Source organism: Nuphar pumila, chromosome 13 (assembly GCF_984573655.1).
Source record: "Nuphar pumila chromosome 13, dmNupPumi1.hap1.1, whole genome shotgun sequence".
In the NCBI taxonomy this organism is placed as follows: domain Eukaryota; kingdom Viridiplantae; phylum Streptophyta; class Magnoliopsida; order Nymphaeales; family Nymphaeaceae; genus Nuphar; species Nuphar pumila.
The window spans coordinates 100,306,529-100,318,963 of record NC_143261.1 but is presented as its reverse complement, the minus strand read 5'-3'; the positions used below and the strand labels follow the sequence as shown (position 1 = coordinate 100,318,963).

General features: G+C 37.5%; 1 protein-coding gene across 3 annotated transcripts in view; it reads right to left on the bottom strand.

Annotated features, from left to right (window-relative positions):
• Nucleotides 1–11,849, bottom strand: part of LOC149819451 (solanesyl diphosphate synthase 3, chloroplastic/mitochondrial-like) — a 68,853-nt gene extending 57,004 nt beyond the window's left edge. The window contains exons 1-2 of one of the 3 annotated variants that reach the window (XM_089985787.1): nt 11,716–11,821; nt 5,212–5,309 (exon numbers count right to left, since the gene is read on the bottom strand). The gene's annotated coding sequence lies outside the window, so the exon portion shown is untranslated. Of the gene's footprint in view, nt 1–5,211; nt 5,310–11,615 lie in introns of all 3 variants that reach the window. The other 2 variants (XM_089985786.1, XM_089985788.1) reach the window with 2 other exon arrangements.
• Between the last annotated feature and the right edge of the window lie 586 nt (nt 11,850–12,435).

Here is a 12,435-nt window from a genome sequence, read left to right as displayed (position 1 = left end):
CTTTTTTCCTTTTTCCCCTTTTTCTTTTTCCTTTTTAATTTTTCAGCTTTTACTTTTTGGAACCATAAAGGGGCCCCACCTATCTAGTCGTTGGGGCCCCAACAGTCATATTTATGACCGTTGGGGCTCCCAACGACTAGAAGGGAGCCCCCTTTATGGTCCTCCTTTAATGCTTTCCTCCTCTATATAAAGAGGAGGTTCCCCCTTGTAAATGTATGGGTTTTTCACCCTTCTTTTCTTTTCTTCAATAATATTCAACTTATGACTTTAAGTCATTTTCTATTTTTGAGAGTTTTGTGTGTGCACATTTGGTGTTTGTGTGCTTGGCTCTAGTGGTCACTCTTAAAGAGTGCCTTTTTCTCTATTGGTGCTTCCGCCTCTTTTCATTACATGGTATCAGAGCTCGGTTGGTGATTGGTCTTTTCTTTTGTCATCTTGGAATGCGTGCCTCTCAAAGTTTTAAAGAAAGGAAGTATATTTGGTACCGATGGAACGTGACTCTAAAGTGGAGCTTTCTTTTAAGCTAAATGGGTCCAACCATCTCATGTGGGCCTCCGCTATGGAAAATCATCTAAGAGGTAAGAAACTTTGGGGTTTTGTTATGGGAACTACTCCCGAACCCTCTCTTGTTCTCACCAAAATCGAAAATGAGGTTGAAAAAGTTTTAGATGGCGATGAGCGCATCAAAGCCATTAATGACCATCAATCCAAAATTGAGGATTGGGAAAGTAACCATGCCAAAATTATGAACAATGTTGACCTTAAAAATTGTGCGAATATTGCCAAATTTAGAAGGGCCAATGAGGCTTGGTTTTTCCTTAAGAGTATGTATACCCAAAAGGATCTTGCTCGACAATTTTTTTGTCAAGAAAAAATTCGTTCCACCAAACAAATGGATATGAGTGTCTGGAACTATTTTAGCTCTCTAACCCCTCTTTGGGATGAGCTTGCCCTTATTGAGCCTAAATGGGTTGCTCCGCAAGATATTGAGCTAAGAAGGGAACAAATTGAAAAGGAGCACTTTTTTCAATTCCTTCATGGTCTTCGCCCGGAATTTGAACAAGTTAGGGCATCTCTTCTCCATAGAAGCAAAGCCCTACCTATTGAAGACGCCCTCGCCGAGATATGTCAAGAAGAAACTCGACTTGGCTTGAGCATTAAGAGTGATGATGTTTTGGCCGTTACGAGGCCTGGATCAAATGTTAAAGCATATAGACCTCCCCACTTTAACAAAAATAATAATGGGCCTAGAAAGGGAATTATATGCCATTATTGTAATGAACCGGGGCACATTAGACCGGTTTGTCCAAAACTTAAAGGAAAGGTTGCCGCGGTTGGAGAAAATTCTCCAAAGAAGGAAGAAAGTACCAAAGAGGGAGATATCAAAGAAACTCTTAATCATATCTCCGAAGTTCTCCAACACCTTCTCAAGACTTCTCCTTCAACATCCGGAGCCGCCATCGCCTACTCTTCATCCCCTCCAGGTATGTGGATACTAGACTCCAGTGCTTCTTTTCATATGACATCTCATAAAAACTCGCTTTCAAATGTTTTTTCCGAACCCATGTCCTCCTATGTTTCAACGGCCGATGGAACATCATTGAAAATTGAAAGTATTGGCACACTTGACTTCAAAAATTCTCAAAACTTTTTCGTTCTTAAAGTAAGAATTGTTCCAAAAATTAATTTAAATCTTTTTTCCGTTTCCCAAATCACCGATCATGGATGTCAAGTCTCTTTCTCACCTAAAGATTGCACCGTGCAGGATCTCCAGTCAGGGAAGCTGATTGGGCAAGGCCATAGAAGGGGTGATCTTTATTTTATGGATTTTTTGACGCTTCCATCTAAGTCATCTTGCAATCTTGTAAAAGACAAAAGTATTGGAATTTAGCATGAGAGACTTGGTCATCCAAATTTTGTAAAAATGTCTCTTTTTCCTTTTTTGAACAATACTTGTAAAGACAATCACATGACTTGTAAAGATTGCATTTTTGGGAAATCTAAAGCTACTCCATTTCTTCAAAGAAGTTACTTTACAACTCAGCCATTTGAACTTGTTCATTCCGATGTGTGGGGACCCTCCCCTATTTTATCTAAAGAAGGTTTTTCGTATTATGTGGTCTTTATTGATGACTTCACTCGATTTACGTGGATATATTTCCTAAGTCGCAAATCTGAAGTCTTCTCTTTCTTTAAAGAATTTCATGCAATGGTTAAAAATCAATTTTTGGGAAATCTGTCTATTCTTAGGTCCGATTCGGGAGGTGAATATATGTCTAATGATTTTCAAAGCTACTTAAAAGAAAATGGTATTTGTCATCAACGTTCTTGTCCCAACACTCCGCAACAAAATGGTCTTGCGGAAAGAAAGCATAGGCACATAATAGAAACTACAAGAACGTTATTGATTTCAAAAAATATCCCAAAATCCTTTTGGGCCGAAGCGGTTCTAACCTCAACATATCTCATCAATAGAATCCCTTCATCCTCTTTGAAAAATCTTTCTCCATTTGAAAAACTTTACAATATGTCTCCCGATTATAAAAGATTAAGAATTTTTGGATGTAAATGCTTTGTTTTAACTCGCAAAAATGATAAACTTTCTCCTAGGGCTATTGAATGTATTTTTTTGGGATGTGGCGAAAAACAAAAAGGATATCGATGTTTTGACATGCTTAAGAATAAACTTTATATCTCAAAAGATGTCACATTCCTCGAAGAAGAAAATGGTTCTTCGCACCAACCAAATGAAAATATTGACTATTCCTTTTTATTTGACTTGTTACCTCAAGAAAACATCATAAATGATCATGTTGATCCTAGTGAATCTCTTAATGAAGATTTTTTTTAACATCCAAATAATGATCAAAACTTAGAAGAAAATGCTTCAAGACAAATACAAGTCTACTCTAGAAAGAATGAAAGAAATCCTCCTTGTGCCCTTGAAAAATTCTCTCAAAGTGAGTCCATAGAAGAGACCTCTCAAAGAAGATCAAATCGTATTCCCAAGATACCAAATAGATTTGTTTCTTATGACTCTTTTTCTCCTAACTTTCGAGCATGCCTACTTGCTCTTCACTCCTTTCATGAACCATCTCATTACAATGATGCTAAACAATATGCTTATTGGAATGAAGCTATGGAACTTGAACTTAATGCCCTTAAAAAGGCGCAAACTTGGGAAATCATTGATCCTCCCAATGGCAAGAAACCCATTGGATGTAGATGGGTGTTTAAGGTAAAAACCAAGAGTGATGGTTCATTAGAAAGATATAAGGTTAGGTTGGTAGCCAAACGATATGCCCAAGAGTATGGGGTAGATTATGATGAAACTTTTGCCCCAGTTGCTCGAATGACTAGTGTTTGAGCCCTTATTGCTATAGCCTCTGTTAAAAAATGGCCAATCTTTCAACTTGATGTTAAAAATGCCTTTTTGAATGGTAATTTAAATGAAGAAGTTTATATGGAACCGCCTCCAGGTATGAATTTAGATGAAAAAGTTTTAAAATTAAAAAAGGCTTTATATGGACTTAAGCAAGCTCCTAAAGCTTGGTATGACAAGTTTAGTAATGTATTAATCAAATTAGGTTTTTCTTCTTGTTATACTGACACTGCTCTTTTTGTTAGAAGGACAGGTGACTCCATTATTATGCTTCTGTTGTATGTTGATGATATGATCATCACTGGGAATGACAAAAAGGGAGTAAATAATGTTAAGTCTATGTTAAAAGATACTTTTGATATGTCTGATCTTGGTTATTTGAGATATTTTTTAGGAATTGAAGTGGCTTATTCCACGTGAGGATACATCTTATCTCAAATGAAGTTAGCTGCAGAAATTTGTACCAAATCAGGAATATCTGATGAAAAGAAAGTTGAGACTCCCGAAGTTATCAATTCGAAACTAAGACTTGAAGATGGTGTTCTTCTTGAAGATCCAACCCCCTACTGTCAATTAATTGGATCCCTCACCTATCTATCCATCACACGTCCAGACATAGTTCATGTAGTTCATGCAGCGAGCCAGTTTCAGCACGCACCTACTACGGTTCATATGGCGGCCGTAATGAGAATTGTGCGATATATCAAAAATACCATCTCTAAGGGACTCTTCTTATCCTCTTACTCATCTCTTGAATTGACTGTTTTTACTGATACTGACTAGGGAGGAAATCCCAATGATCATATCTCAATTACGGGTCTTTGCATTTTTTTAGGAGAATCTCTCATCTCGTGGAGATGCAAGAAGCAGCAGAAGGTCTCATTATCATCTACTGAAGCTGAATATCGGGCTATAGCGATGACAACTATGGAAATTGTGTGGCTCAGAAGTCTCCTTGGTGACATGGGCGTTCCCATTTCCACTCCCACCAAGCTCTGTTGTGATAACAAGAGTGCGATATACATTGCCAGCAATCACACCTTTCATGAGCGGACCAAGCATATCGAAATGGATTGCCATTATGTTCGAGACGAATATCTCAAAGGGACCATCACATTGCCATATGTCACTTCAGAGTATCAACTGGCTGACTTCTTCACCAAGGCGCTCCCAACTCCACGATTCATGTTTCTTCTTGGCAAACTTTCGGTCTTCTCCCCGTAAAGTTTGAGGGGGCATGTTAAATTATGTATATATAAATATATATATATATATATACATATACTTATATATATATATATACATTCGTATATATATAAGTATATATACGTATATATGTATATATACATAATAATATAGCGTTTTCCTGTTTTGTATAAACCAAAAACCCGATAAGGGTGTTTTGGTAATTCCATATGTACTTTTTTCTTTTTTACCTTTTTTCCTTTTTCCCTTTTTTTTTCCTTTTTAATTTTTCAGTTTTTACTTTTTGAAACCATAAAGGGGCCCCACCTATCTAGTCGTTGGGGCCCCAACAGTCATATTTATGACCGTTGGGGCTCCCAACGACTAGAAGGGAGCCCCCTTTATGGTCCTCCTTTAATGCTTTCCTCCTCTATATAAAGAGGAGGTTCCCCCTTGTAAATGAATGGGTTTTTCACCCTTCTCTTCTTTTCTTCAATAATATCCAACTTATGACTTTAAGTCATTTTCTATTTTTGAGAGTTTTGTGTGTGCACATTTGGTGTTTGTGTGCTTGGCTCTAGTGGTCACTCTTAAAGAGTGCCTTTTGCTCTATTGGTGCTTCCACCTCTTTTCATTACATAAGACTAGCCTTTTTCTTCTGAGTGGTACGTGGAAGTGGATGGGCCACCCCGAGTTTAGTCAACAAATGCCAAAGGGATTCGGAGTTGATCTCATTGAGGATCTGCTGCAAAATCTTGTTAGTGGGGAATCTAGACAAGAGCAACATGTATGTCATTTTAGCTGCAACAATCATACAATACTAAAGTTACTAAACTTAGGGTATAGTTGCCAGAATCAAACATGGGAGGAAGCCATTCACGAAGCAAAAGCAAAAAAAACAACCATTGTGTAGTGTAAATCCCTTATACACGAGGCATTAAAAAAATATGTGATCAAAGAAATGTGTAGCAAGTGAAAGTGGAAATAAATGGAAAAAACATTTATGAAACTATGTAAAGACGTAGAAAAAATTGTGGAAGCGAATATAGGTCTTTCATAACTAAAAATAATGTGTAATAATACAAAAAGATAGTGAGGTGGAAGCAGCCCCAAGGGGGTTTGGTGCTAATGTCAGCTGGGTATGGATGTGGGTGCGCGTATGGGTACGGGTACAAAGGGTACGACACAACAATTCCAAAATGTGGGTACAGGAACACGACTATATATATACACAAAATAAACTGAGAGAGACAGACAGAGTTTGGGTCTGGATTATATATGAATCTATATTAGGATCCATATTAAAAATCCTTTTTTATCTTCAAAAAGAGAAAAAAAGAGTTTGGGTCTGGATTATGTATGGATCCATATTACCATCCATTCATATAAATTTTTTTTTAACTTCATTGATTTATGTATGAACCCATATTACCATCCATTCATATAATTTTTTTTTAACTTCATTGACCAGGTTTGGACTTGGTCAACGAAGCCCCCTTATAAAAGGGGGAAGGGCATAACCCTCTCTCTCTCTCTCTCTCTCTCTCTCTGGGTTTGTGTTTGTTGCATGAAGAAGAAGACGAGACAGAGAGGGGGAAGACAAGAGAGAGAGAGAGAAGGGGAAATCGAGAGAGAGAGAGGAGACAGAGAGGGGGGAAATGAGAGCCAGAGAGGGGGGAAGAGCAAGACTAGGGAGAGGGAGAGAGAGAGTCGAGGGTTTGTGGGGCAAATATTTTTCGAGTACCAAGCGTACCCGCACTGCGCTTGGTACCCGTACCCGCGTCGACGTGCCTCAACACGAGTACGGCGGCGCAAATTTCACATTGTGATAACATCGGTTTGTGTAATGGGGTGGGGCCTAGACCTTCATACGAATGGTTGAGATTCGATTCCTACGAGTGACTCCCTTGCACAAGTCTGCATCCAGCATATGCCCTAGGAGTGAGGTCCTATCGATAGAGATACATGAGTAATCATGGATCAGGTCACATTCAAGAGTCTTGTTATACCCTTCAGCAAAACCATTCTGTTGAGGCGTTCTTGGCATTGTTCTATTCAGGACAAACCATGATCCTTATAGTAGGCTTCAAACTCATTCGAGGTGCACTCTCCACCTCGATTTGTTCTAAGGATTTTATATTACGTCCTAATTGGTTTTCGACCACTCGATGATAAATTTCTCTAGTACCTCATACTTATGAGATATCATATATATACATAACTGTACCTCAAAAAATCATCAACGAATGTGACAAAATATAGCATTCCTCTATGTGTCTTATATGAATGGACCGCAGACATCTATGGAATATTCCTAACAGCTCAGAGTATCTCCCTCCTTCTGAGAAAGATTTCCTTGTCATCTTACTTGACAAACAAGACTCGCATCTATGAAAGAATTTTTCATCATACTTAGATAATAATTCTAAGTTCACAAATTCCTTCATTTTGCCTAGATTGATGTGACCTAACCTTTGGAGACAAGTATTTATATCAACTGTTAATGCATAACCAATATAGGAAGTATAATAAGGCACTATGTAAAGTTTGAATAGTCCATGATCCTGGTGAAGAGCTCCCTCAAACCGAATTCTACTATGTTTACCTATAGTTTCTTACCATGTTGGAGTCAACCTTAAAGACTTTTTTAACCAAATCAGGTATGGACACCAAGTTACATTTCATTGATGGTACATATAAAACATCAGTAAACAGTATGCTAGTGTTGGAAGTATCCACCTTACAAGATCCAACAGCCATAACATCACAAGAAACATTATTTCCTGTGCATATACGATATTCACCAAGTTTATACTCAATTATATCAATCATTTTATCTCTAGTATCGCAAACATGATTTGTCACACCCAAATCTAACCACCAATTAGAATGATCATTAAGTGTAAAGAAACACTGATATAATATTCACCATGTTATCTATACTTAAGAAGAGTATCAACCAAGAAATCAATATTTTAATCAATAAGCTAATATAATGAAACACGTGAATCTATATGCTGCTTAAAGAAAGAAAAAAAAAGAATATATGCAAGCTATATCAGCAGGGATTTAATCATAATTTTCAGTTTAATATATCAAAGTCTGATGGGTAAAACGGTAACAGAGAAGACTATAGGATTTTCTGTATTCAGCAAGAGAGGAAAGGAAATTCAATTTATTAATGTCCTGATTAAAATCAGAATTCCAAAGTAAGACTTCAGTTAAAATTCTGTGAATCGATTGAAAAGAAAACTTGCTAGTAAGAACCACTAAGATGTAATATTCAAATAATATAGATACTAACAAGTTCAAACAATTGAAATCACTAACATTTAGAGCCACTAAATTTCAAAAAGTTAGCATACCATCCAACAAGTGTCAAATAAGAAACAAAGAGAGGTTACACGCTTTTCTATTATCTTATAGATTCTTTCTTTCTCCTCCCTCTGTTTATATCACTTTCTTTCTCTTATGTCAGAGAGGAGTTTACATAGTAGATATTGCTTCCTGGTACCAAAACTGAGAGGGATTTGAGCAATGGAATTTTGGTGACCGATGCACCGACCACCATGACACTCTTTCCTCTCTTCTATATTACGCGGTTGTTTTTAATGGTTGCAGGTACCAGCCTGTGGGGTTGCCGATTATCAAGGCCAGAAACAGGGCTTCTTTTCGATAGGTATATACCCTCTCCTTTATTCTTATCAAGAGTTTGGTGTGCAGAGTCCTTTCTACACACCACCTATTGCTTATGGAGGTTCCAAAACAAGCCTCAAAGATGAGATACACCGTGTGCAGGAAAACCTGCACACTTTATGTCCTGCAAAATGCCTAAGGGAGGCAGTAAAGGGAAAAACTACAGAGGACGGTGTGCAGTTAATTTACTGCACGCCACCTGTTTGACAGAATGTCTAAAAGAGGTTAATTAACTTACCACTTTCACTAATTCCCTTGTTTGCTAATTGTGTAGGATGAGGATTTGATGCAGACCTGACTGTACATGCTGCAAACATTGATCAAGCACAAAATCAAAATATCGCATGGATCAGACGCAGGCTCGGATACCACTGTTAGATCGAGAGCAACGGAAGCTATCAACAAGGTGAGCCAGAATAACAGTGAGCAAGGTGCTTCTTAGCTGGGATTCGACAGAGCCAGCACTCAAAGGAGATGTTCTTAGAGACTGTATTTTTCACTGTCAAATATCTCCAGGATTTATGAGTTTTAACATTGAATTTCCTCATCCTTTGAGCCGTTACCCTGCAGAAACGGCCCGCCAATAAAGTAGCTCACCCGTTAAGAGTGGTGAGTGGGTGTAGTTTACCAAAACTGATTTTAACTGTGGTAACAGAGCTTTGTAAAAACTGACAACAACAACAACTACGCCTTCATCCCAAAACAATTGGGGTCGGCGATATGAACCAAAAAAGAAAATCATTCTAGGTCTTCCACATGAATCCTTCTCCTCCAATCATTTTTATCCAATGCCATGTCCTCGGTGAGGTTCAAAGCATTCATATCCTTTCCTATCATCGCCATCCAAGTCTTTCTAGGCCTACCCCGACCTCTTTTAACTAATATATTTTCTCATTTCTCCATCCTTCTAACTGGAGCATCATTAGGCCTTCGCCGAATATGTCCAAACCACCGTAAACGATTCTCTCTTATCTTATTTTCAATGGGTGCAACGCCCACCTTCTTACGTATCTCCTCGTTCCAAATCTTATCTTTTATTGTATTTCCACACATCCATCTAAGCATACGCATCTCAGCTACACTCATTTTTTGAATATGATGTCTTTTGGCAACCCAACATTCCGTACCATATAGCAAAGCGGGCCTAATAGTCGTCCTATAAAACTTTTCCTTCAACCGCAATGGCATTCTACGATCGCACAACACTCCAGTTGCACTTTTCCATTTCATCCACCCAACCTTTATCCTATGATTTACATCTCCATCAATTTCTCCATACTTTTGAATGATAGATCCCAAATATTTGAAACAATCATCCACCGGTATTTCTTGCTCACCAAGCTTCACTACTTCGTTGCTTACTAAACTGACATTCCATATATTTTGTCTTACTCTTACTCAACTTAAAACCTCTTGCTTCCAATGTTTGTCTCCATAATTCTAACTTAGCATTAACCCCAGCTCTAGACTCATCAATCAAAACAATATCATCAGCAAACAACATACACCACGACACATTTTCTTGAATTGATCTCGTAAGCTCATCCATCACTATAGCAAATAGGAAAGGGCTTAAAGCAGATCCTTGATGTAACCCAACCGTTATAGGAAAATTGGTTGTCATCCCTCCACAAGTGCGAACATTGGTTACTACTCCTTCATACATATCTTTAATTATACTAATGTACTTGAGAGAAACACCTTTCTTCATCATTGTCCACCAGAGAACGTCCCTAGGTACTCTATCGTATGCCTTCTCCAAATCAATAAAAACCATATGCAAATCTTTGTTCCTCTCTCTATATCTCACAATAAGTTGTCTAAGAAGATGTATAGCTTCCATAGTTGATCTTTCAGGCATAAAACCAAATAAATAATTGAATTTGGTAAAAAACCACAGTTTATAAATAAATAAATAAATAAAACTCTCTCATTTCACATAGGTTATAGTGGAGGTGATCAGGCTCCACTAACGCATGAAATCTGGGTGAGACCAACATGGCCACCAGCCTGTTGGTGTCCAGCCTTATCTGTAAGGCTAACATGACGCTTGTAGGAATTGAATTTCGACCATCCATATGACAGTCTAGGCCCCACCCTATTACACCAAACCCCTTTGGGGCCGCTTCCACCTTGCTTCTTATCTTTTTGTATTATTACATGTTATTTTCAATTATAAAAGACCTATATTCGCTTCCACAATTTTTTCTACATGTCTTTACATAGCTTCATAAATGTTGCAACACACTTTCTTTATCACTTTTCACATATTTTTAAAATGTCTCATGTACAAGTGATTTACACCACACACTTAACAATTCTCCTTCTGCTTTTGTTTCGTGAATGGCTTCCTCCCATGTTCGATTCTGGCAACTATGGTTGTACCACCCTAAGTTTAGTATTGTATGATTGTTGCAGTTAAAATGACATACATCTCTTGTCTAGATTCCCCACTAACAAGATTTTGCAGCAGATGTCCACTAACTCTTGCACGGCTTTTGATTCATGGACAATGATGGACAAGAATACCATGTTTTGTCTAGTCTTGTCTTGGCCCTGTCTAGGACAGTTACATGGTGTCCTTGTCTAGTGTTTGCATCGACCACATTAAAACACTACTGTCCATGTGTCTCGCGTTTGATTCATCATCACGAACAACTTGGGAAAAAATGTTTAAAAAGTGTATATTTTGATTTAAAAATATATATATTCTAAGCATAAAAAAACAAAATTCAGATGTAGCATGCAATAATTGCAAAAATAAGAATTAAAATGCAAAAAATCTAAGCATACTTAAAAAAATGGATTTAACATCATTCACTCAATAAATTAGAAAAATAAGAGTTAAAATACAAAAAACCATAAAATCTAGGCATACCAAAAAAAAAAAACAATTTTCATCATTCACTCAATAAATTGCAAAAATATAGATTAAAATGCAAAACTCTTAAAATCTAAGCATATTGAAAAAAAAATCTGATATTACATGCATTCAATCAATAAATTGCAAAAATAGGGATTAAAATACAAAAACCCCTAAAATCTAAGCATGACAACAAAAATTGGATTTAGCATCATTCACTCAATAAATTGCATAAATATTGATTTAAATGAAAAAACCTTAAAACCTGAACATACATGGAAAAAAAATGAAATCGGCATGCATTCACTCAATAAATTGCAAAAGCTACAGATTAAAATACAAAAACCCCTAAAATCTAAGCATACCCGAACAAGAAAACATTGGATTTTGCACGCACTCACCCAATCAATTGCTAAAATAAAGATTAAAATAAAAAAAACCTTAAAATCTATGCAATCCGACACAAAATCGGATTTAGCAAACCCTAACCTTAGAATCGGGTTAGGATTACGAGAGACATCGACTGTGGGGGAGAGAGATAGAGAGGGAGAGACGTCGACTGTGGGAGAGAGAGAGAGAGAGGGCGCACCTCCTGTAGGGGAGTTGCCGAAAATTTTAGAGGGACAGCGCCGCCGGTAGAAAGGATTACAGAGGGGGGGAGAACGCAGTGAGAGAGAGAGGAGGGAGAGGCAGTTAGATGGGGAGGGGTGTCGAGGTCGGGTTGGGGTGTTTCGAGTTTGTTTGTTTTTTTGACAAAATTTCATTTAGCGGCAAACCTATATCCATAATTCGAAATATTTCCAAACTTTTTTTAGAAACTGTCAAATAGGGACCTCAGGTCAACACCCTTCACATTGAAAAATATGAGTCGTTTCTGGTTTCTTGTATGGCTCCTAAAAAACTGAAAAGTACTTAGTTGCCCAGGCAAATAAATAAATATATATATATATATATATATATAAATAAATATATATATATATATATAATTGTGAAGCTTTAACTATGAATGATTTAACCTAACAAATACTGACATGGTTGTGTTGTCATGTGGCCATTTGTTTGACCATGTCATCATAAGTTAGATCACGTGTTGTGTGATACCAAAACAAGCCACGTGTTTGTTGTTTTTAAATGTAACCGGCGAAGGTCATGGTCGATGATTAATCCCGCAATGCTGCGCCCATCAAACACTGGACGTTGCGAATGGACCGACGCGCGTATGGAGAAGAACAACGTTCTACATCCCTCGTGACACACCTCTTCGTGGCTGTGGCTTTTCCACGTAAATGCATAGACGGGCGTGCGTTTT